Below are 27,082 nucleotides of genomic sequence, written 5' to 3'. Positions count from 1 at the left end.
GCAGCTTTCAGAAAGGAATGGAATATCTAATTAATGGAGAAGAAATATTGCTAGGATTTAAAGAAAGGAAGGAGGAAAAGGACAAACTGAAAAGCACTAATCTGAGGGCAGACGGCACTCATAACAAGATTGATGAATTGGGACACACAGAACTGCAGAAGCTGGATTCGTGAGTGAAAAACACAAAATACTGGAGTAATTTAATGGGTCAGGTAGCATCTGTGGAAGGAATGGACAGACGATATTTCAGGTTAAGGTAGGTGTTCACTTGTAACTCCTCCAACCTCATCTACTGTATCTGCTGTTCCATGTGTGGACTCCTGTATATTGCAAAGACCAAGCGCAGACTCGGCGATCATTTCGCTGAATACCTCCGCTGAGTCCGCCTAAACCTATCTGATCTCCCGTTTGCTGAACACTTTCACTCCCCCTCCCCCTCCCATTCCCACACTGACCTTTGTGTCTGGGCCTCCTCCATCATCAGAGTGAGGCCCAGCGCTAATTGAAAGAACAGCATCTCATATTTCACTTGGGTAGCTTACACCCCAGCGGTATGAACATTGACTTCTCTAACTTATTACTGTACAATAAAGTAAAGGTACCTATCAAATGCAAAATACCATTTGAGCTCACCTCAAGATAATTAGAATAAAGTTAGTGAGACCCTTGTGCTTCATGCCTGCTGCAAAGAGATTTTATATTACGCACTAATTTAGTCGGCTTCAGTCTCAAATCTCCTCGTTTAGTGATATCCAGTCGATTTCTTTTCTTCAGTAGCAAATCATTTACAGCACTAAAGCCACATTCAGCTAAATATGAAGATGGGAACGGTAACAACAGTTTTCTTGCAAAGCTGGTTGAATTTGGGTATTTAGTTTCTGTCTCATCACAAAGCCATGCCATCGCTCCTTTTATGTTGAATAAAGTTTTAACTGACTCATCATTTTGTATTTCTGAGAGTTCTTCTTGGTACTGCATTGAAACATCAGATAGATCCACTAGCACTGGCTGCATCACCCATGTTGGAAAATCAATCTGTTTTAAATCAGAAAATCTTTCTTTCAAATCAGAGGCCAATATTTTCAGATGATCCACAATGACAAGTACAGCAGCATCAGTCGGCTCACATTTCTTTAGCCAATGAAACTGGTAAACATTTTTGTCAGAAATATGTTTTTGGCATAAACTCGATAAATGAAATAAAGCCAAGTATCTTCGCCTTTGCATCAACAAGAGTTTCATTTGTTCCTTGAAGTTGTTTATTCAACACATTCAGTTTTTCAAAAATATCTGCTAAATAACTCACAAACGCTTTTCCATCAACGGTTAGCAGGTGCTTCATTTCAGGCTTGTCACTTAAAAAGTCACTAAGCTCATCAAATAGTTCCATGAATCTTTTCAAACAATTCCCCTTCGAAAGCCACCGTACCTCAGTGTGAAGTAAAAGTCTCACATGGTCTGCATTGTTATCTTCACAAAATTGCTTGAAAAGACGCCCACATTTGGCATTAGCTTTGATAGCATTGATAGATTTTATAACTGATTTCAGTACCTCATTAAGTACAGGAGAAATATTTTTCGACACTAAGTTCTCTCTATGAATAACACAGTGCACAAGAAGCATTTCCGGATTCTCATCTTTCATCAATTTTAAGCAGCCATTTTTCTTGCCCATCATAACAGGAGCACCATCAGCTGCACAAGATGTTATGTTTTCCATTGGTATATTATTGACATCTAAGTAGTGTTTTAGTTTATTATATATACCAGGTAGTGGTGGTCTCTAACGATTTGCAGAATAACATTTCTTCAGCAAATTCACCTTTATCAATATATCTTACATAGGTTAGCAATAAGGCCTTACTGTCTCTCACAGTTGATTCATCCATTTGTACTGAGAATTTTCTTGATTTCAGCTTTTCAACAAGTTGTGTTTCAATATCTCCACTCATTTCATCTATTCTTCTCCTAACAGTGTTGTTACTGAGTGGCATGGCTTTAACATCTTTGTTATCTTTTTCCAGAACTGTTTTAAGAAATGCTGATATTGATGGTTTAATTAAATCCTCCCCTATAGTATGATTTTTTCCAGATTTAGCAATGAGTAAAGAAATGTCATAACTAGCCTCAAGAGTACGACTGATAGTAACAATTTGTGCAGTGAACAGAGACTTTATTGTTGATCTTTTTTCAAACTTATCCTTTAAAGATTTGAAGTAATTCAAATCTGAATTTACATACGCACTATGTTTCGCCTTCAAATGTGCCTCAAGACGACCTGGTTTCATTGATTCGTTGGTCAAGCATTGTTGGCATAAGAGGCAGAAAGGTGACCGTTCATCATGGACAGCGGGTATGAAACCAAGTTTTAAATATTCCTCTGAATACTGACAAACTTTCTTCTTGCTTGCACCACTCATTTTAGCACGAGCAGACAAAGAAATAATTCTCAGAAAATGGATTGCTTTCCCTTGAGAGAAAACGGAGGAAATAGATATTATAAGGGTAACTTAGCAAAAGCTCTTTGAATCGCATTTCTAAATCCAATTCAATAAATAAGATTCTTCCATGACCTCGCGCGCTTCGTGCGACGTGCATGAAGAGCGATGGCGCGGTGATTATGTAATAACTACACAATAAAGACCTTTTTTACCCAAAAAAATTATTTACACAAAATAACATCTGAAACATAAACTACATATGTTTACCTGATGGAAAATCCTAGTAATTGTTAGAAAAAATAAAAATCGCCCCCCTGGTCCTCACCTTTCACCCCACCAGCCGGCAAATACAAGAAATAATCCTCCGCTATTTCCGTCACCTCCAACGTGACCCCACCACTCGCCACATCTTCCCATCTCCCCCCATGTCTGCCTTCCGCAAAGACCGCTCCCTCCGCAACTCCCTTGTCAATTCTTCCCTTCCCTCCCGTACCACCCCCTCCCCGGGCACTTTCCGTTGCAACCGCAAGAAATGCAACACCTGTTCCTTCATCTCCCCCTCGACTCCATTCAAGGACCCAAGCAGTCGTTCCAGGTGCGACAAAGGTTCACCTGTATCTCCTCCAACCTCATCTACTGCATCCGTTGCTCTAGATGTCAGCTGATTTACATCGGTGAGGCTAAGCGGAGGTTGGACGATCGTTTCGCCGAACACCTCCGCTCAGTCTGCAATAACCTACCTGAACTCCCAGGTGGCTCAGCACTTCAACTCCCCCTCCCATTCCCAATCCGACCTCTCTGTCCTGGGTCTCCTCCATTGCCAGTGAGCAACACCGGAAATTGGAGGAACAGCACCTCATATTACGCCTGGGTTGCTTGCATCCGGTTGGCATGAACATTGAATTCTCCCAATTTTGCTAGCCCTTGCTGTCTCCTCCCCTTCCTTAACCCTCGAGCTGTCTCCTCCCATCCCCCCCGCCCTCGGGCTCCTCCTCCTCCCTTTTTCTTCCTTCTCCCCCCCATCCCCCATCAGTCTGAAGAAGGGTTTCGGCCCGAAATGTCGCCTATTTCCTTCGCTCCATAGATGCTGCTGCACCCGCTGAGTTTCTCCAGCAATTTTGTGTACCAATGAAAACTGCCATGTGGTTTCCTAACTTCTCCTTTTTAGAAAGTAGACAAAAGTGCTGGAGAAACTCAGCGGGTGAGGCAGCATCTAAGGAGTGAAGGAAATAGGCAACGTTTTGGGCCGAAACCCTTCTTCAGACTTTTTAAAAAAGTAATTGATTAATGTATTGGTTTTGTTGTCATTGAGCAAGAGGTTGGTGTTGTAGCACCACTCAACCAGGTGTTCTATCTCTCTCCCTTATGCCGACTCATCACCACCCATCACCACCACACAGTTGCGTCATCAGCAAATTTGTAGATGTCAGTTTCTGAATGCAGGTTGTGGTTAATGAAGTGCCACAAGGGCAGGTGTTGAGATCCCAATGTTTCTCAGTCGACGTCAATGGTCTGGGAGGTGGGAGTGCAAGTAATGAGAAGAATGTAGAGACTTCAAGGGTATGTTGACAAGCTTAGTGATTATGACATGGCAGGTGGAATATAATGATGAAAACATGAAGTTGGCTTCTTTGGTAGGAAAAATTTAGAAAGCTGAAGTATTTTCCAAAAGCTGAGGGATTGTATGATGGTGTTCAGAGGGACCAGATCCACTTTGAACACCATCACCTTTCAATCCCTCAGCATCCTATATGAATCACTGAAAGTTAACATACAGGTAACAGCAGGCAATTGGGAAGGCAAACAACATATGTTGCCTTTCATTGCAAGAAAATTGAAGCACAAGGGTGCGTTTGGCACCCTGCAAATATACAGGGCCTTGTTGAGAGTGCACTAGGCTATTGTGCACAGATGTGATGTCCCTGATCAAGGTAGGTTACACCTGTGACAGAGGGAGTGCAATAAAGGTTTACCTTTCATTAAAAGGGAAGCTGATCCTATCAACATTTTCAAAGGATGGTTAAAAAGGAATTGGAAGGGGCAACAACTAATTGAACGTGTCTTTCGATAAACCAAATGGTACTACCCCCCTCCCCCTCTTCCCTATGTTGTATAATTATCCGGTTTAGGTAATCTGCAGTTTTGCATTTTCAAACCAGCCACCAGAGGGAACACAGTGCAGCAGAATTTGTAACTTTCATTCCCGTACTGCGGCGCCAAGGACTGTCCAGTTCACAGCTGAATGGAACTTACTTCTGTAGGAAGCTGTGTGCACACGCATTCTTCTTTCAGTTGAAAGTCAGTGTTCAACCTTGCGAGGGAAATCAAAACATTCCGGAGAAGTGAAACAGACCTTGCAGCAAGAACCGTGAGTTGTGACCTATTTTTTTTTTTTTTAAATGCAAGCTCCATGAAGGAAATTGAGCTCTAGCTGTGGTTGAATGGGCTGTGAATTTTATGTCAGTTTTACTTGGTAAACCTTGGTCATTTCGCCACGTTTTATGGAGGAGGGAGGGGGAGATAACAGAGACGTGGTGTGTATAATATGATGAGAGTTCATCTTCGTCATTCATCGTACAAAATGACGGGGAATGGTGGATTAACTTACTGCAAAAATCGGGGTCTGGTCCAGAAAATGAGAAAAATAGATACCTACAAACGAAATCTCCCTGCTAAATGAATAATGTGTAAAACGAAGGCGGGAGGATGGTGTCGCAATGTGAAGATGTATACATGGGGGAAGCCTCATTCAGTGGTGTACGTAGCCCCCATAAACGGAGCGCCCGGCGGGGCAGCTGGTACAGTCTGCAGCGCTACTACTGCTACTGCTGTTGCTGCTGCTAGATCTGCGCTCGGCTGAGGGTTATCTGTGTTGAAATATGTTTATTTTCCACCTTATCAGCGGTGCAGCAGGTGGAGGGCTGGGCTCTTTCTGTGCACTGGAAGATTGGACCACACAACAATAGCTGTGTGTGTGTGTGTGTGTGTGTGAGAGGGGGCGGTGCACACAGGCCCGGCTCATCACATGCTCGGAGAGTGGGATTAGCGCTGGAGAGAGAGCAAGAACGGGGCTGGCCGGGGTGAAGCGGCGCTCACCTGGAGCAGGTGGGCACTGAGCGCTAAAGCGGACAGGTGAAGAAGAGAAGGCGTGGATGTAAGGGGCTAGGAGATGCAGAGCGTTATGGAGAAGAGTGGGAAGGTTAATGGAGGCAGAGTGTGGAGAGGGAAGATTGAGGGACTGTGGAGAAGAGAGGTGGATGGAGGGGACAGGTGAACGAGGAGTGGGGGTGGACTGGACAGGTGGACGTGGAGGGAGATGCGATGGTGTGTATGAGTGAAGGAGGCCTGGACGGAAGGGTAGATGAGGGAATAGGTGTTGGTATGGAGGGAGGGACGATGTGTGCGATGCAGGTGCTGTTGGGGAGTTTGGGGGGTGTAGAGGGGAAGAATGTGTAGAAGGACTATGTATGTAAGAAGAGGAATGAGTCGTGTTGGATGTATCTAGAGATTTGTGCCATGCATGGTTATAGACCAAGTGTTTGCTCTATGCCAGGTCACGACAGTGTTTCCTTATAGTGATGTATGGAACAGTGCGTTACTTTAAAACAATTGTTGAGATTTAGTTATTCTGCTATTGTACTTTAATATTCATTTGCATTAAATGGATTATGCACTCCAATCATGTGCCATTCTGCTGTTTGGCATTCATTATATTTATTACATTATTGCATACACTGTTTACTCTGACCTTCATGTGAACAAGGAATTTCATTGCACTCTCCATATACGACAATAAACTAATCTGATTCTAGGAATTGTTAAGTGTTTGGCCATTGGTTTCTGGAAAACAAAATGAATTGATGAAATACCCCTGGGTTCCAGGGTCTTATAAACTGCACTTTCTGCAGAAGAATCCTTGTTTTATGGTGTGACAAACTCTCTAACAGTAGTTGGTTGACAGTATCCTGTTGGTGAGTGGTTCTGTTTTAAATTCTACTCACAAAACCTGCCTCAATGTTAGTGACTATCACATGTCCTTTTCAGGGAATGTAAAAGCTTCATGACATGAATTTGTTTTTGGCACCAGCCGTGGATTAGGTTTTGCTTTAAATTCTGTTTTTCAGACCTCAGTTTTTTTTTACATGATATAAGTCTGTGTTTATTTCAGTTGATGGGTCATGCAGGTAGACAAGGACAGGTGGAGGAGGAAGGATCATTGTTTGAAGAAGGGAGCAGGGGCTTGAAGAGATATGAGAAGGAAGAAATTGATACATTTGCTGCATATAAATGCACTTGTTTATATCTAAATAAAAGGTTTCTGTTTTCATCAACTTATTCCAGTCGTCATAGCATAAATTGAGTTTATTGTGGCTTGTACAATATAATAGTTTTATGTTTTAATTTTTTTTTAATCTAATTCATTTACATTTTTTTTTTAATCTGTCTTTTGATCCCAGTTCACTGTTTTGAAATAGATGTAAATTTTTAATTTAGGAAGTAGAGGCTCTTTTTTTTTTTTCCAGATTGTTTTTGCCTAAACACAAGCAAGCCAGATTAATCATTTAGTGCTTGGCATTAACTAGTTGCAGTGGTGTTGAAAAAATAAAGTAGGCATGATCTTTGTGTGCTTACGGAGTGATGCTAGTGTGCAACTTTCATGCTCGGAGCTCTTTACCTTTTTTTTAAAATCTGACTGAAATGAATTCTTACTTGCATAATTCTGCAGTTTTCATGATCCAAACACTTTAGATCAGGTGGTTTGACCTTTATTTTGACTGGGTAGGGACAGATATCTTATTAATAGATTGGAGCTTGTAAGTGTTATGAAACAGACATAGAGGTGACTTACAAATTGTCACTTCACATACGGCTGTACTTACTTGCCAAATAAGCTGGTAAAGATATGTTATCGTAATAAAACAATAATACATTGCTGTTTGCCTATAACTATGAATGTGAACTTGAATATTTCCTACCAAACCCATGACCTCTGCCAACTGGATAGACAAGCGGTAGGTGAGAGGGATCACCACCGCATACATCTTCCCCTCCTTGTATGGAAGTCGCCATTCCTTCATCATTGCCATTTACAAATCTACTGGCTTCATTCCCGACGCCTACCAGTATGCCTCCACCAGAGGACCTGCATTGGTTTGAGAAGGTCAGCAGCATCACAACCTTGAGCATTTAGGGGTGGGCACTAACCTTGTTTGCGATGGGAAAAATTATAATATTTCTAATGGAGTTGAGAGTCCAACAATCATTGGGTTTTCAATAAGACTTGTTTCTTTTAAACTAGATGTTTGTTTTTTTTATAGAACTATTCCCGATCCCATCCCAATTGCGACATAGTGCATGCTAACACCAGATAATAATTGGTACACATTAGTCATGAGTTTTGCATAACTAAATTCAGCAAAACAAGAAGTGATTTTATGTTTCTAGTCTGAGAAATTCTCAGTTGGGTGCTGTGGAAGGTGAGGTATAAAATCTCACTAAAAAGAAAGCCTTGGTACTGCACTTCAATATCACCTGGATATCTGCTCTTGAGAAGTCTGTAGTCTGCATCTGTCTACATCTGTCTGATGACCTGACGTCCACGGCCAACACCACAGCACTGGTCAAGAGAGCCCAGCAGTGACTACACCCTCTCCGAAGACTACGTAAAGCAGGTCTCCCCACTACACACCTACGGACTTTTTATAGGGGGACTGTCGAGAGCACATTGACCTACGGCATCACTTCCTGGTTCGGGAGCTGCAAGGCGTACGAACGGCACCAACTAGACTGGATTGTGAAGACCGCCAGCGGGATTATTGGTGCTCCACTCCCTTTCCTGCTGGACATATACAGGAAGAGATGTATCAGCAGAGCCATCTCCATCATCAAAGACCCCTACCACCCATCGCATGACATTTTCTCCATCCTGCCATCTGGGAAGAGGTACAGGAGCATTAGCTGCAAAACCAGCAGGATTGTCCTCGGCTTCTTCCCACAGGCTATAAGACTGCTAAATGGACTTTGCCCCCTGCCAAGTATCGTGCACCAACCACCAACCTGGACACACTGCAGCAGAGCCACTGTTGTGCCGCTGCCGATCGGAACGCCTGTTGAATGTTTAGTAGAGTGTTAAATTTGTTCATGATACATGCATTTTTATTTCTATTTATTTCTAATGCACACTGAATGGACACTGGTTGAGCAACGTTTTTTTGTTTCCTCTGGGTATGTGAATACTCAGGAAATGACAATAAAGATATACAATACAATACAATAGTCAGACTTTGATATGAGACCTTACGACTCAAAGGGGAGAGTGCTAACTACTGACCCATGGCTGACATTTGGTACTGAAATAAATGCAGTATGCTCGGGGATTCTTTTAGTTCGAGCTGCATGGTTGGCGTTGATGTTTCAGGTTGGTCACCCTTCACCAGAACTAAGGGGTAAAACAAGTTTAAAGTTACAGAAAGTGTGGGGAAGTGTGAAGAGAGCAAAAGGGAAGTTTGTGGTAGATCGAAACCAAAGGATATCAAATTCATAAGTGGTGGTGATACCAGCTGAAAGATTGTGGTGAAGCTGGAGAATAACAAAAGCTCTATCTGGGGGTGTTGGGTTTGGTTTTGATGAGAGTTGAGTATTTTATTGTCATGTGCATTGGAACAATGAAAATCTGAATTATTAGAAGATGGGAGGGAGGAAAACATTCACAACATATGAGGTACAGCACTGGAAAGGATGGACATATCGGTTTTTTATTGAGTGATGGAGGCTGTTAAGAGAAGATGGCGGGCTATTCTTTATCCTGGAGACTGAATGACAATGTTCCGCAAAGCAGTCACCAAATCTGCTTCGGGTTTCTCTCACATAGACAGCCACACGTGAGCACCAAATGCTGTATGCTAAGTTAGAAGTGCAAGCAAGTTGTTGCTTTACAAGGGAGGACTGTCTGTGGCCTTTCACGGCAAGGCGGTTGCATGGGAAGGTGCAAGAAGAAGGGTGAAAGGTATTAATGGAACTGAAGGAATGGAGCAGGGTGCCATGGAAAGGAAGTTCCTTTTGAATGCTGAAATGGGAGACGATGTGTTTGGTGTTACCTAGTCGAAGTTATCAGAAATTGCCCAGATCTGTTGAATGTAGAGGTTGGTGCGATGGGAGATGAGGATAAAGGGAATGTTAAAGATCGAAACAAATCTGTTCTAACTCAGCAGTTCAGGCAGCATCTCTGGGGAGAAGGAATGGGTGATCCTCACTGTGCTCTGGTTAGCAGAAGTAGGGAATGAATCGGATGTAGTTGAGAACAAGGTCACCTATGGTTAAGAAGATGTATCACAAGAACAAGTGCAGAGACTGAGAAACTGGGGAAATGGAGTAGTACCAGTGCGTGGTCGGTATCGGCCAGTTGGGCCGAAAGGCCTGTTTCCATGCTGTATGACACTGAAGCCGGGAGGGAGGGGCTTTAACCATGACATGTAGAAGTTATTGTAATGAAAGCTTATTCATGAGATGGAGGATAGAAGTGCTGGAAGTGGATATGGTGAAGGTGAGAGAGGGTTGAAACTGGTAAAGATCATAAAACCTTTGATTTCCAAACAAGAGTAGGAAGCAGCACCAATATGATTGGAAAAGGAGATGAAGAACTGAAATGGTTCCACATATAACACAAAGAGCTTGGTTGTCATTAGCTCCACTGATTGAGATGAAGTGAACTGAGGTTACTGAGGTGTAGGCACTAAAGCAGGAAAGGGGAGAAAGTGTTTAATTGGGGACCAGAGGACATGGGTTCAAGGTGAAGGGAAAAAGATTTAATAGGAATCTGAGGGGTAACTTTTTCACACAAAGGGTGGTGGGTGCATGGAACAGCTGCCAGAGGAGGCAGTTGAGGCTGGAACTATCCCATTGTTTAAGAAGCAGTTAAACAGGTACATGGGTCAGACAGGTTTGGAGGGATATGGACCAAGAGCAGGCAAGTGGGACTAATGTAGCTGGGACATTGTTGGCAGTTGGGCCGAAGGTCCCGTTTCCACACTATATGACTCAAACCTGAGGCCAGAATTGGGAATAAAAAGGCATTGCCGGGTTGTAAAATGCTGCAGAGATTTGGTAGGGGTGAAACGCTAGAGTTTTGGAGGGGAGGCTTTTTAAAATTTAGCAATTAGCTTGGTACAAATGTTGGGGTCAGATGAGAGTTAACTCTTGGCAAGATTTCAGAGGAGAACAATCAGGGCTGATGCCCAAGGGTGTAAGCAACCGTTTGGGCATGATGACGACAATGGGAGAGAAGTAGTTACAGGTTAATTTTCCAGGTACAGAATCAATATTGCTTTAATTGATGTTTGACGTAAATTAATGTTTGCAGGCTTTGCCAGTTGTATCACGTGAGGGTGACAGGATTATGTCATGAGGTATACGTGTAAGCAGTTAAAATCAAATAGGTTTTGGGCCTTTCCAAGTTATGTCGTGTATGCTTATTTTGGGCAGCTTTTGTTGGAACCAGGACAGTAACTCGATTGTAAATGGACCCCATAATAGTGGGTATTTTCATTGTTTAAATTTGTCCCATACAGAACCTCTTATTATTCCAACATTAATAGGTTAAGCTTACTCACTGGTTTTAAAACCTCTCGATATGGCACCTGGTTTAGTATTCATTTTGTTTCCCAAGTGTCCATGAGGAGCTGGCTGAATAGTTGTTTGTTTAAATTTGTCTCAATAATTTGCATGCATTTTAGTCAGTTTTGAATGTATTTAAATAGAACCTTTAAAAGTCCAAAGCAATATATCTGGGAACTTTTTAACTCCATCAGTGCTGGAATGCTGAATACTAGTGATACACAATTCCATTTATTTAAAGCAAAACTTGAGGCTTCTGGATTCTGTAATTTAATTTCATGGGCAGTATAGGATTAACACAGCCAATCGCCTGAAGTTGAAAAGGGGAACACTGCCATAAAAAGAGGAATCTGAGATTAATTTTCTATTCATTAGTTGAGACAGCTGGAAAAAATGTTTTGGGGTCTGAGCGAGCTTTATTCAGATCTATTATAGATAACAAGCGTATACTTCTAAAACTAGAGTTGCACATTAATACAAACATTTGATACTGGAGATTTTGAAAAACTGAAATAAAAAGAGAAAATGGCATAAACACTGAGCAGGTCAGTCAGTGGATTTGGAAAGAAGCAGTTAATGTTTTAGATCACAGGTCTCCAAACTATGGCCCAAGGGCCGCACCGGATTTTATCCGGCCCGCAGCAAGCTCTTAACACGTTCCGTGTGGCGAGCTTTTTTTTAATCAAAAAATGTATTCAGTTATTAAAAATAATATTTAGAGTACAATAAAACAAACCAGAACCCACCACCATAATACACCAGCGGTCCCGGAAATCCTCCAGGGTGCCTGTAGATTTTTTTTTCCCCCCCCTACGGCCTGCAAAAATGTGCCAAATATATAATGTGGTCCTCATGCTGAAAAGTTTGGAGGCTCCTGTTTTAGATCATTGGCTAGATTAGAACCAGGATATTGGGCAAGAATTTATTGCAATTGCTTTGGTTTCTTCCCACATCCCCAAGCTGTGCAGATTGGTGGGTTAATTAGTACTATAAATTTCCCCAAGTGCATTTTGATGTTAAACTGTAGGTGTGGGAGGTTGGAAATTAATGGGAGTTTGGAGACAAAGGTTGAAGAGAAATCAGTGAGGGGTTGTTCTGTGAGCTGGCAGAATCTGATGGGGGAAATGACCATCAACGTCATGAAGAGCTATGGAAAGTGGGTGACAGTTGGTCGAAACAGATTTGCAAGAGTCTTGCACAAAAAGGCATGTTTGAACCCCTCCTGGAATTTAACTAGGCTAGTTAATTTATATTAATGATAAGAATATTGTTTGCATACCACCACCTTGCCTGCAAACGCCGCACATCCACCTACTTAATTCCAGTAATATATAAATATATTTAGTTTGGACACAAAATGCTGGAGTAACAGTGGGACAGGCAGCATCTCTGGAGAGAAGGAATGGGGGACGTTTTGGGTCGAGACCCTTCAGAAGGGTCGTTCGTCAGAAGGGATCCATCTGAAGAAAGATCTTGACCTGAAATGTCACCCATTCCTTCTCTCCAGAGATGCTGCCTGTCCCGCTGAGTTACTCCAGCATTTTGTCTATTTTTGGTTTAAACCAGCATTTGCGGTTCCTTCCTATACTTATTTTGTTTAGTTTAGAGATACAGCGTGGAAACAGGCCCTTCTGCCCACCAAGTTCATGCCGACCAGCGATCCCCACATATTAACACTATCCTACACACACTAGGAACAATTTACTTTTATACCAAGCCAATTAACCTATAAACCTATACATCTTTGAAGTGTGGAAGGGAACCGATGATCTCTGAGAAAACCCACGTAGTCATGGGGAGAACGTACAAACTCCATATAGACAGCACCCGTAGTCGGGATTGAATGCGGGTCTCTGGCGCTGTGAGTCTGCAACTCTACCACTGTGCTGCCCTATAATTGCTGGAATTTTTACAGAAGAATAAGGACTTTGTATCCTTACTGTGACTTCACATTTTGCTTTCAGTAACTTCCTAAAGTTCAAATTTCAGGATAATGTTTCAACTGTAGCTTCATTGGGGAATCTGTCTTGCTTCTGAATCAAAAGATTCTTAGTTTGAATCCCAATCCATTGACTCGAGGAAATTGGTCAAGGCCAACATTCGAGCCCAGTGCTGAGAGAGCAGCAGATGCTATCTTTCGATTGGGATAGTATATTGTGGCTCTTTCTTTTCTCCCAGATGGATTAAAAAAAAATCCAAACGCATTACTTCAAACACAACCAGATCACTTGTGCTGGTGAATGTTTATCCCTCAATCAACATACCTTTGGAAACAGATAATCCAGTCATTAAGTTTCCTCCCACATTCCAATGGCGTGGGTGGGTAGATTAATTGGCCCTTAGTGCTAGTAAATTGCCACTAGTTCATAGGGTGAGTGATAGAAACCGAGGAGAAGAATTGATGAGAATCAAAGAATGGAATTTGCCTAAATGTGTGGTTGGTTGGTAGTATTGTAGCCCACAGACTTTGTCTCCACCCATATTTGTTCCATGACTCTGATATTTGTTGTTAATGGGATCTTGCAGCATGTAAATTGGCTACCACCTTTCCTCTATTACGTCAGTGAATACATTCTCAGAAGGGACCTCACCACCAAAGATCAGAGAGCTCTATGATGTTTGCTCAACACTAGTACCTTATTTATTAGCACGTAACACACTTCACCACAAAGTTTATCAGAAGGTCAAAACAAGGAAATTCTCCATGTACACCTGTTGACGGAATGGAGGATTTGCGTTGTGATGTGTTAAAGGGTACAGAAAGATGCAAAGGGACTGTCAGTCGTTCTTCATTGCTACTGGAAGTTCATAGTCAAATATATTCTGGGGAAATTTGTGGCAGTGTTTTTTTTAATGGAAGTACCAGTGATGTGTCTAATTGTCTTGCAGAAGGGGGGTGAAAGAACAATGTATTTGCCATTTCCATCATGGGAGACTAGGTTGGAATGGGTTGCCCAGCCCTGTTTCCTTGAGTGCAAATTCTCAAAACTGAACTCAAAGGAAACGTTGTAAGGTGGGGTTTCTGTCAATAACCCCGGCTGTACTTTGAGGGGTTCAGGTGGGGTTGTTGAGAAACGGATGTTGATTGGACAGATGCTATAAATTGTATTAACAGCAGCTTGGCATTTAGCATAGTTTTTTTAAGGTACCTGTAGTATCCAGAAGCCTGGGTTGTTCATTTTTTTGGGGGGGGAAATTGAATTCCTTACTGATATCCAGTAAATTCAATCAAATTTGGAAAGTTGGTAGCAGCAATGATATCAAAACTATCAGAGTGAGTGTGTGGAAAAAAAAATTACCATATCTCCCGGCAATGAAGATGCTATTTTTTTTTTTTACCCAAAAATAAGGCACGAAAATGTACCTGCGTCTTGGAGGCCAAAGGTCAGGTTGTTAGCCAAGAAAGATAGACTTGGCTATCCAGAATGATGTTGCTGTACTGAAGTATAGCCAAGTTTATCCCTCATTGCTGGCAGCTGATGGGAAGCGGCTGTAAAAGGACAGCGCCGCTGGGGGGAGGGGAGGGGAGAGTTCCTTTCACAACATGTGGGGAGTCTGGCCTGGGTCAGTACGGTTAGCACAAAGTAGTAAACTTGGCTGGGCCGCCAAGGGTAAAGTTGCGGGGTGGGCTGGAGCGTTGAGAAGGAGGGGGTCGAGGAACATGCCAGCAACTCGCTCAGTAGCTCGGGTGGCTGTGAGCGGCCGCCGGGACTGGACAGCGCAACTGGCCGCCACCTTGGCGCCTTCTGCCCGCCGGCCACCGTGTCCTTTGGCACAGGCACAACTGGTGGAGGTGGTGGTTGGCAGGTCGCTACTAGGCGGAAGGCTGGCTGCTCTGTCCCGGGCTCTCTCTCTCTCTCTATCTCTCTCTATCCCTCTCCCCGTTATGTGATCATCCTGAGCCAGGAAGTCCCCGTCCCTCAGACCTGAACCGCACAGCGCATTGTGGGACGGGCGAAGATGGAGGCTCCCCGGTCCTCATTGCCTCCTTGAAGGAGTTCACATCTTCCTTTCTACTGACCAAACCAAGCCCTTGATCCTGTCCCACCAGCCTTTTCTTAACATTTAGCAACTCAAAATGGGATTGCACCTTAATTGCCTGGAAATATGGTAAATTTAAAAACAAATAGCCTGGTTCATTCGCGTTTTCCACCAGGATATATGCTGAAGATAGACACAAAAACCTGGAGTAACTCAGCTGGTCAAACAGCACCTCTAGAGGAAAGGAATAGGTGACTTTTCGGGTTGAGTCCCTTTTTCAGACTGTCCTTGCCCATTGTGTTGTATGTGACCCCAGATACAATCTGGCTCCTAACGTATTCTGAAAATGGTCTGAAAAGTGACTCTGTTCAGCGGCAGTTAGTAATGGGCATTACATGCTGGCCTAGCCAATTTATGCCTTTCCAACAAACATTTTAAAAGGAAACGGATAAATAATTGTAATGTTTTCGGACCAGAATCCTGGAGGAGGACTGGAAAGGATGCTGAGAAACCCTTCACCATCTTTGCGACTGTCTTTTTTACATGCAGTGTGTGCTGTTAATTCTGTGGCGCAGCTGTGGAATATTTGACGGGTTAGACCCACAGCAGTCAGTCAAGTTGCCAGGCAACAGTATGTGCAACCTTTTGTTTTCTCCCCCATTAGTCATGATACCAGGTAAGAGGGGTCGGGAGCGTTGACTTCTCCAGCCTTGTGCCATTTAATCACTGGGTTTGGTATTTTGTCTGTCTTTCTTTGCTCCAACTATGGAGGGTAATTTTTCTACCCCGTTTTCCCGGTATGGCACAATTAGATTGCAGGATTCCAATTTTATACTTGTAAAAGTAATGGGTATAAGATTCTTTACAGGTGCTACTTTCAGCCTCGAGGTTGATCAGCACCAAAACATTCTGTTCACTGGGAATTGGTTGGAAGGCCAAACGAGAATGTAAAATACCAACACGGGGAGCGTGAGAAGGAATGAACAGATTTGCATTTTTTCCCTGCCTTTTTCCTACCTCTGGGCATCCCCACTCATTCTGCAGCCGATCCTTAAAAAGCATTGGAATGTAAGAGACGTAGCAACTGATTTGCACTCAATGGGTTTCGGGATGCGACAACGTAGTAATGACTCACTAGATTGACTTAATGTGTTGAAGGTTTGTTTGTGGAAGACTTACCTTGCCGCCTCCATGAATCATGTGGGACGAGACCTGGGAAGTGTATAGGTTTGACCCACGATATCTGGTGATCCTTACAAGTTAAGGGCCTGTCCCCCTTGGGCGTCATTTGCGCGTCACGCAGGTGGCGAATGCAGGGGCGGATTAACCATTAAGCAGACTAAGCACGTGCTCAGGGCACCAGGGCCAAAGGGGGCACCACAAAGTTGGGAAAAGGATGAAAAGAAAAAAAAACAAATGAAGATTTGTAAAAAAAAAAAAAAAAAAAATTGATAAAACTAGTGCAAATTGATCATAATGTTCTGTTTCTTGATCATGGTGCACCCTAGGGTTATCTTCCCAGGTGTACCACAACAACTAAAATGGACTGGGTCAGTGTGGAAAGGAGGGGGGCACCAAGATTGGTCAGTGCTTAGGGCACCAGTGAGCCTTAATCCGCCCCTGGGCGCATCACGTGCACTTCACGACGCGTAATGATGCCACGCAAATGACACCCAAGTGGGACAGGCCCTTCGTGCATCTGAAACTTTGCGCTACTCAAACCTGTGTATTTCAAGCTGAGTCCCCCAGTTTAATTTAGTGTTTTAGTTTTAGCTTTCATAAATTCTAGGAGCAGAATAAGGTCATTTGGCCCATCAAGTCTGCTCCACCATTCAATCGTGGCTGATCTTTCTTTCCCACTCAACCCCATTCTCCTGCTTTTTTTTAGTTCAGTGATACAGCGTGGAAACCACTGAGTCCGTGCCAACCAACAATCCCTGTACACTAACACAATCCTACACTCACTAGAAACAAGTTACAATTTTCGCCCAAGCAATTAACCTACAAACCTGTATGTCTTTGGAGTGTGGGAAAAGATCAGAGCACCCAGAGAAAACCTACGCAGCACCTGTAGTCAGGATTGAACCCAGATCTCTGGCACTATAAAGCAGTAACTCTACCACTGCACCACCATGCCGCCTTCTCTTCTATAAATGTCTGTGATCCTATAAAACAACTATGAGGCACATTTGGATACTTTGTGATCATATTATTTACAAGTGTGTGGTGTTGCCAACTCCAAAGTCCAAAATATCTGCAGCCTGTCAACGAGGAAACGCCCGGCTAATCGCATATTAATGCTGTCAAAGTCCGATAGGGGCTGGGAGGTGCCTCTATTTGAACCGAAGACTTGACTGATGCAAAGTGTTATTTCTTCTCAAAAGGGAAAGAGTTGCTGAGGTCATCTCTCAATATCTTAATTAGCTGTTCCAAGAGCATTGAAAGATATGCCTCTGGCATATATCTCATGGAGATCAGTCTTGTGGGCTGCACTTCTTTTGGGAATTGGTCAATGCAGATCAAAAAAGATCCAACAGGAAAGTTTAATTTGATCAAGGCTACCCTTGCCCATGTGGTTTAGGGCAACTTCAAACAAGCAATCAACCATACTAGGAACAGGTACTTCAATGCAATTTAGAATTCCTCTTTTGGGGATTTGGGTTGAAAGCAGAGCACCCCTAGGAAATGTTGGGAGTCGTGAAGAACATGTCAACTCCACACAAACTGCACAAGAGGTTAGGATTGAACCCAGGTCTGTAGATCTGTGGGGCCGCACTCTATTACCCATGTCACTGTGCCAGCTTATCTGAAAATATGTCACCAAGATATTTGGAGATTATGGGGTGATAGATTTATAGTAAATAGTTTTGAGTATTTTATGGAGAGAGTGCCTGGAAGGTCATGTTTGACTAATCTTCTTGAATTTTTTGAAGCGGTTACTAGGGAAATTGACGAGGGTAAAGCAGTGGATGTTGTCTATATGGACTTTAGTAAGGCCTTTGACAAGGTTCCTCATGGAAGGTTGGTTAAGAAGGTTAAACTGTTGGGAATAAATGCCGGAATAGCAAGATGGATTCAACAGTGGCTGAATGGGAGAAGCCAGAGGGTAATGGTGGATGGCTGTTTGTCGGGTTGGAGGCAGGTGACTAGTGGGGTGCCACAGGGATCTGTGTTGGGTCCTTTGTTGTTTGTCATGTACATCAATGATCTGGATGAAGGGGTGGTAAATTGGATTAGTAAGTATGCAGATGATACCAAGATAGGGAGTGTTGTGGATAATGAAGAGGATTTCCAAAGTCTACAGAGTGATTTAGGCCATTTGGAAAAATGGGCTGAAAGATGGCAGATGGAGTTTAATGCTGATAAATGTGAGGTGCTACACCTTGGCAGGACAAATCAAAATAGGACGTACATGGTAAATGGTAGGGAATTGAAGAATACAGTTGAACAGAGGGATCTGGGAATAACCGTGCATAGTTCCTTGAAGGTGGAATCTCATATAGATAGGGTGGTAAAGAAAGCTTTTGGTATGCTAGCCTTTATAAATCAGAGCATTGAGTATAGAAGCTGGGATGTAATGTTAAAATTGTACAAGGCATTGGTGAGACCAAATCTGGAGTATGGTGTACAATTTTGGTCGCCCAATTATAGGAAGGATGTCCACAAAATAGAGAGAGTACAGAGGAGATTTACTAGAATGTTGCCTGGGTTTCAACAACTAAGTTACAGAGATAGGTTGAATAAGTTAGGTCTTTATTCTCTGGAGCGCAGAGGGTTAAGGGGGGACTTGATAGAGGTCTTTAAAATGATGAGAGGGATAGACAGAGTTGATGTGGACAAGCTTTTCCCTTTGAGAATAGGGAAGATTCAAACAAGAGGACATGACTTCAGAATTAAGGGACAGAAGTTTAGGGGTAACATGAGGGGGAACTTCTTTACTCAGAGAGTGGTAGTGGTGTGGAATGAGCTTCCAATGGAAGTGGTGGCGGCAGGTTCGTTGGTATCATTTAAAAATAAATTGGATAGGCATATGGATGAGAAAGGAATGGAGGGTTATGGTACGAGTCCAGGCAGGTGGGACTAAGGGGAAAAAGTTGTTCGTCACGGACTTGTAGGGCCGAGATGGCCTGTTTCCGTGCTGTAATTGTTATATGTTATATGGTTATAATGAGACGCACATTGAGATTAAAGGGTGGTGTTTGAAGCTTAGAGCTTCAGGTGTGATCGCCACAGTGATTGATGATGGAGAGATTAAAAGCTAGAAGCAGAGAAACACAATTCTGGAAGGCGATTAGATAATAGGACACGTGAGACCAAGAAGCAATTCGGAAATAAGATGGGAGTCCTATGTTGCTGCAAAACGTGGACGTGCTCTGGGTTAATTCAATCATTTATTTAGGATCTGAACATCACTGGAAATTTTCACTGTGCTGATGGAGAGGGACTTGGAAAGTTTGGACCAACAACGATGAAGGAATAGCAAAACAATTTCCATGTCAGTTTGGCATATTCTGTAGAGAGGTGCCTACAGGTAGTGGTAGCAGTTGAGAGTTTGGGAGCAGTCCAGGCAAGTAACCATTGTCCATTTTGTAGATGGTGCACACTGTAGCTGCAGGGCGCTGGTGATGGATGAGGTGTCAGTTTAAAGTGTGTTGCGATGTGCTGCATGGTGTCGTGCTTTTTGAGAGTTGTAGGAACTGCATCCTTTCATTCCTGGCATTTCTGGCTTGTGCCTAATTGATGATAGAAATGGTTTAAGTGTTGCGTGGTGTCACACCCAGCCTCTGACCTTGTCACCGTATTATGTAGCTGTTCCTGGAGACGCAAAGAACTGCAGATGCTTGTTTACCAAAAAAGACATTGGGTGCTGGATTAACTCAGCAGGTCAGACAACGTGTAGGAAGGAACTGCAGATGCTTTTCTAAATTGAGATAGACACAAAAAGCTGGAGTAACTCAGCGGGACGGGAAGCATCTCTGGAGGGAAGTAATGGGTGGCGTTTTGGGTTGAGACCCTTCTTCAGACAACATCTCTGGAGAACATAGGATAGGTGTAGTTGGTCCTGTTGAATTTATTAATGGTGACCCTACAATGTTGAAGACCCTACAATGTTGATTGTAATGCCTTTGAATGTCAAGGGTGGTAGTTGGGCACTTGTTGCAGATGGTCATTTCCTGACGCCTTTTTCAGGAGAATCAATGTTATCTGCCATTTGGCAGTGTGTTTGAATTTTGTGCATGTCTTGCTGCAGGCAGGCTTGGACTGCTTCATTTGCTGAGTCATTGCGAATGAAATTGAACGTTGCACAATCACCAGCAAGCTTCCCCAATTTGGACCTTGTGATGGAAGGAATGTCCTTCCATTGATGATGACAGGGAGCCCTGGGAGAATCCCAGGAGGTATTCCTGCGGCTGTGATGTTTGACCTCAACCATCTTCCTACTTGTGAGGTATGACAACCGCTAGAGGGCTTTCCTCTTTGTTTTCCCTTTAACTGGGCCTACTGGATTCCACACTCTGTCACATGAAGGCTTGACATGAAGGAGAGGCACTCTTCCCTTACTAATGGCATTCTATTGCATGGTTTGTGTCTGAACTATGGCTGTGATGAGATCTGGGGCCAACAGATGTTGACAAACCCAAGATCTCCATCAGGGGCTTGATAGCATTGTCAATATTTTTTTTTCTGTTTTGCTACCGTTGACGGTACACGGGTAATTTGTCAGAATGGGATTGTCCTACATTTTATGAGGAAAGCATACCTGAATGGTTTTCCATGTCGGGTAAATGCCACCATTGTAACTAACAGAGCAGTTTGGCTTGAGTCACGGCTAGTTCTGGAGTGCAGGTCACCCGTGTTACCAACAGGGATGTTGTAGAGTCTTGTAGTTTGTGCTGCTTTTAGTGCTCTGTTGTTAACTATAACGTATGGAATTGTTGGGAGATTGGCGTCTGTGATATGGTGTATCTGGACTTTCAAAAAGCCTTTGACACGGTCCCACACGAGATCACTGCAAAACTAGAGCCCTTGGTATTGGGGATGCGTATTGGCATGGAGAGAGAACTGGTTGGCAGACAGGAAGCAAAGAGTAGGAATTAACAGGCCCTTTTCAGAATGGCAGGCAATGACTAGTGGAGTGCCGCAAGGCTCAGTGCTGGGACCCCAGTTGTTTACAATATTAACGATTTAGACTAGGGAATTAAATTAACATCTCCAAGTTTGCGGATGACACCAAGCTGGGTGGCAATGTGAACTGCGAGAAGGATGCTATGTGGTTGCAGGGTGACTTGGACAGGTTGGATGAGTGGGGAGAAGCAAGGCAGATGCAGTACAATGCGGATAAATGTGAGGTTATTCACTTTGGTGGCAAGAACAGGAAGGCAGATTATTATCTGAATGGTGTCAAGATTAGGAGAAGGGTAGGTGCACCGAGACCTGGGTGTGCTTGTACATCAGTCACTGAAGGTAAGCAGACACAATGCTGGAGTAACTCAGCGGGACAAGCAGCATCTCTGGAGAGAAGGAATGGGTGATGTTTTGGGTCGAGACCCTTGTTCAATCTATCTTTGATTTAAACCAACATCTGCAGTTCTTTCCTACACACTGTAAGTAAGCATGCAGGTACAGCAGGCAGTGAAGAAAGCTCATGGCATATTGGCCTTCACTGTGAGAGGATTTGAGTTTAGGAGCAAGGAGGTCCTACTGCAGTTGTATAGGGCCCTGGTGAGACTGTACCTGGAGTACTGTGTGTAATTTTGGTCTCCGAATTTGAGGAAGGACATTAGGAGTGTAGCGTAGGTTCACCAGGTTCATTCCCAGGACGGCGGGACTGACATATGATGAAAGAAAGGGTCGACTGGGCTTGTATTCACTGTAATTTAGAAGGATGAGAGAGGATCTTATAGAAACATATACAATTCTTGGATTGGACAGGCTAGATGCAGGAAAAATGTTCCCGATGTTGGTGTCCAGAACCAGTTTAACAATAAGGGGTAGGCCATTTAGGACTGAGATGAGGAAAAACATTTTCACTCGGAGAGTTATGAATCTGTGGAATTTGCTGCCACAGAAGGCAGTGGAGGCCAATTCACTGGATGTTTCCAAGAGTTAGATTTAGTTCTTAGGACTAAGGAAATCGAGGGATATGGTGGGGGAAAAAGCCAGAATGGAGTACTGATTTTGGATGATCAGCCATGGTCACATTGAATGGTGGTGCTGGCTCAAAGAGCTGAATGACCTACTCCTGCACCAATTTTCTATTTTTCTATGATGAGCAAATGGAGTTGGAGCATGGGGAATTACATTAATATCATGGAGCAGACATTATGAATGATCTCAGATTTACAAGGGATGCTGGCCACCTCCTTAGAAATGGCAGGAGCTACAAGACTGCAGATGCTGGAATCTTAAGCAAAACAAATCAAATTGCTGGAGTGACTCAGCCAGTCGGGCATCATCTGTGGAGTGAAATGGATAATTGACTTTTGGGTCAGGTCCCTTCTGCAGACTCCATTTCTGCAGCTGGTCTGTGGATGAGCTGGGTCATAAGTGATGGAAATTATATGGGAATTAGTAGTCTTGGCCACGGTATAGATATTTGCAAGGGGAAATTTCAGGTTGGCAATCTTTCAAAGAGTTCAAATAGATTTTTTAAATGCTTGGAAGATAGACACACAAACCTGGAGCAACTCATCGGGACAGGCAGCATCTCTGGAGAAAAGGAATAGGTGACGTTTTGGTTTGAGACCCAGAAGAAGGGTCTCTACCCGAAAAATCACCTTTCCTTTTCTCTAGAGATGCTGCCTGTCCCGATGAGTTACTCCAGCCTTTTATGTTTATCTTTGGTTTAAATCAGCATCTGCAGTTCCTTCCTACACTTAAAGATGCATGGAGACGGGGTGCGGAACAAAAGGGTGAAAGATGAGGAGAATACAAGGTGATGGTACAGATTTCACTGGCGAGAATATCAGGTAGAACTCTCCTGTTCTTCTTTGAGATAGGGCCATAGCAGTATTTGCACCCACCATGGGGGGAAACGTGTAACGCTCTGCAGCATGAGACGAGCAGACAGTTGCATATCACATTTTGTGCTTCATCGTCAGGAGCAGGTCTTGACGAACAGCCTCCGAATGTGAGCTGTGAGAGTACTACCATGGCCAGTAACAAAGAACGAGGATTGCAGTATCTGAGTTCAGCTAAAAGTCATTGAATTGTGTGGGGAATTTTGAACTTGCTGGAACCGAGATCCAGCATGTTACAAATGATGCTGTGCATTCTCAAGGATGCCATTGACGATGGGTCCTCTGGGCTGTGATGTTTGTCCTACTCGTGAGTCTTTGGCTCACAACAAATAAAGTTGCATCCAGCCCCACATAAAACAGTCTCACGGGGAAATCTAACCTTTTGAACCAGATTTAGTGTTTGGGAATTTCTTTTTATTTTTGATAGGGAAAATGGTCCGAACAACTTGTATTAAACTATGCGCTGTTTTTAAGTTTAACTAAACTAAGTGGGACTTGTTGGGTCATAGTCACACAGGAGGCCTGGTCCCCCAACGTAATATTCCACCACTCACCCGTTTCCCCCAACGTAATATTCCACCACTCACCCATTCCCCCAACGCAATATTCCACCACTCACCCATTTCCCCCAACGTAATATTCCACCACTCACCCGTTTCCCCCAACGCAATATTCCACCACTCACACGTTCCCCCAACGCAACCCGTTCCCAAGCGCAATAGTCCACCACTCACCCATAGCCCCTAACTGTGCATTTCCCTCATCCCCGACCACTCCCTCCCCTCCTTCATCCTCCCTCTTCTTTCCCCTCTCTTCCTCCCCTCCCCAATCCCTCCCTCGCCTCTCCTTTTCCTTTCCCCTCCCCTCAGTCACTCCCTCCCTCCATAACTCATCTCCCCTCCCTACCCCCTCCTATCCCTCCTGACCTCTCCCTCTGCCCTCCTCGCCCTCTATTCCGCACTCCCTACCTCCCCCACTTCCCCCTCCTCTCCCTCTATTCCCCCTCCTCCCCCACACTCCCCTCCTCACCTCCACCACTTCTCCCCCCCCCCCCCTCCCTACCCTCTCTCCCCTCAATCCCCCCCCCCCCCCCCCCATCTCCCTCCTCACCTCCCCAGGATCTCAAGGTAATGGGGAGTCTGAGTCGGCCTCGGCCAGGATCTGCTCGCTCCGCTCCTTCAGCTTTATTCTCCCCACCGGTGAATGACAGAGGACCAATCAGTACGGCGATGTTGCGCCATAAGGGGTATCGCCATCCCGGGTGACGTACACGAGAGGAGACCAATCTGCGTGGCGGTGACTGGCAGGAGAGGAGACTAATCTGCGCATGGGCGGTTGTTAAGATTTGTAAACCTTAACTTTTAAGCTATATCATCGACCCGAATACTTGTTACACTTGTGCACAGGAGAATGTAAGTTGGCGAAAAATTGTAGCACTATCGTGTACCGTTTTCGCGCAAATAGAAAAACCACGCAAACCGGAAGAGAACGAGATCAGAGTTTTAGTTATGTATAGATAGGCAGATGGAAGATTTAGAAATATAGAACAGAAACGGGCTCCTGGCTCACCGAGTCCATGGCCTATCCACTAGCACTATCCTACACACTAGGGGCAATTTACAATTTCTTATCAAAACCAATTAACTACAAACCTGTACGTCTTTGGAATATGGGAGGAAATCGTAGTTCCTATAGAAAACACACGTGGTCACGGGGAGAACGTATAAATGCCGTACAGTCAGCACCCATAGTCTGGATCGAACACTGGTGTCTAGCGCTGTAAGGCAACAATTCTACCACTGCGCCGTGATGCTTGCCCAATGGTGCCAAAAAGTCTTTTTTTTCCCCCAGATTGTTTTATTTTGCTTGCAATCCCTGGCTATAATTTTATCTTTGCAGCAGCTTACTCATTATTTCTGAATTGCAGTAGTCATCAAATTTTGAATTGGAATATTTTTAGTGGTTATTGACGGTCTCCTCAGTTTTCTTTTGCTTCCCCCTGCATCTGAGGCACACTGTGGCTTATTGCATAGCTCTCTCTGGCCATTAAATTCAGGAAACTGTGGTTCAAATCACTTTCCTGGAAGTTCCTGCATCAAGGGACAGTTCCTTGACAGTTGACAGTTCATTGGCCAGTGCCACCTGCCTGTGTACGGTCTGTATCTGTCTAAGCCTTTCCTATCCATGTACATGTCCAAATGTCTTAATTGTTTTTATAGCACCTGCCTCAACTACCTCCTTTGGCAGCTTATTCCATATACCCAAGACCCCTGTGTGAAAATGTTGCCCCTTGGGCTACATTTCTGAGGAAATCTTGCCCCTCTCACCATAAATATGTCCTCTGGCCATTGATACCACTACTCATGGTTTAAGACACTGTGCATTAACTATGCCTCGTGATTTAATACCCTCAAGGATCACCCCTCACCTCCTGCACTCCAGGAAATAAAGTCTTAGCTTGCCCAACTTCTCCCCATAACTCAGGCCCTCGTGTCCTGGTAATATCCTTGTAAATCTCTGCTCTTTTCCAGCTTAATGACATCCTCCTTGTAGCAGGGTGACCCAAACTGAGCACAATACTCCAAATGTGACCTCGCCAAAGCCTCACAATTTCTATACTTGATACCCTGACACGAAATGGCCATTGTACTAAAAGTCAACTTGACCACCCTACCTAATGTGACGTCACTTTCAGGGAACTATATACCTGTACTCCTATATCCCTCTGATCTACAGCACACTACAGGGCCCTGCCATTCACTTTGGAGGTCCTGCCCTGGTTTGACCTCCTAAAATGCAATACCTTCTACGTAACTGCTTTACACTCCATTAGCTATTCCTCAGCCCACTTGCCCAACTGATCAAGATCCTGCTGTAATTTTTGATAACCAATTTTTCTATGGTCCATACCATCCACTTCATTGTCATCTGCTAACTTGCACAGGCCTTCTGTCTGAAAAACAACCTTCCGCCATCACCCGCCCCTTTTCCATGTTAGCTAGCTCTCACTGGATTCCATGAGATCTAAACTTCAGGAGCAGCCTACCATTTGGAATCTTATCAAAAGTCTTGATGAAGTCCATCTAAACATCTATGGATTTGCCCTCATCAATCTTTTTGGTTACTTAAATAAAACTCAAATAAAATTTATAAGACATGATCTCCTGTGTAAAACGAAAAAGAACAACTTGTTCTGACTCTATTGAAACCAGTTTGTGTTGCAAGCATGTACGAGATTTCTATCTTTGGTGGCAATCTTAGTAGCAAAGACTAGTTTATTTCAGTGCAAACCATACAATAACATATTGAATATATGTCATTAGTATAAGATAGTCATGCAAATTCAAATACTGTCGAGAAAATTAGGTCATTTAAAGTTAGGTAATTAAACTTCAATTACTAAAATTCAAGGCCAGCAATAGTCACTATAAAACAGAGATTGCTAAATCCCTGTCTATATTACTAACGTTCTCTGGGGAATGAAATCTGTCTCCCTTAGCGCCACTAATCTGTGTGATGCCTAATCCACAGCAATGTGGATATCTCTAACATGTCCTCTGTGATGGACCTTAATTGAACCAGCCACACACACATGCTGTGGTTTTAAGAACAGTCTTTTCACATGGAGCACATGGCCTTAATATTTAACATCTACAAAATGTACCACCATCGTGCACTGCCTCTAGCATTGAGAGTCCATGGGGCAGGAGAGGCATGGCAACTTCATCTCCTCCAAGTAGCAGGTTATCCTAATCTGGAATTACTTTGCTATCGTTGGTACTAAACCCCAATAGCGAAGTGGGAATGATTTCAGCAACGGCATGAACTAAACGTTCTTTCTGCTGCATCCTGTGAAGCTAGGAGCTGTGTTTGTAGATGCTAGAAGTTACAGTAAGTTACATAAATTGCTGGAAACACTCAACAGGCTGAATGCCATCTACAGGGAGAGAAAAAATCGATCTTTTGAGAGAAATCCCTTTTTTCAAAACTACCATAATATTTGTATTCATAACTGAACTGATTTTT

The 27,082-nt window shown here is 43.6% G+C and overlaps 1 protein-coding gene across 6 annotated transcripts in view; it reads left to right on the top strand.

Moving 5' to 3' along the window:
• Window positions 1–4,629: 4,629 nt before the first annotated feature.
• Window positions 4,630–27,082, top strand: part of LOC129695518 (phosphatidylinositol 4-phosphate 5-kinase type-1 beta-like) — a 146,546-nt gene continuing 124,093 nt past the window's right edge. For 3 of the 6 annotated variants that reach the window (XM_055632505.1, XM_055632512.1, XM_055632504.1), the window contains exon 1: window positions 4,630–4,809. The gene's annotated coding sequence lies outside the window, so the exon portion shown is untranslated. The other 3 variants (XM_055632506.1, XM_055632509.1, XM_055632510.1) reach the window with 3 other exon arrangements.

Source organism: Leucoraja erinacea, chromosome 3, assembly GCF_028641065.1.
Source record: "Leucoraja erinacea ecotype New England chromosome 3, Leri_hhj_1, whole genome shotgun sequence".
Lineage (NCBI taxonomy): Eukaryota > Metazoa > Chordata > Chondrichthyes > Rajiformes > Rajidae > Leucoraja > Leucoraja erinaceus.
Note: the sequence above shows the minus strand (reverse complement) of the source record. Positions and strands in the feature narration are given on the sequence as shown.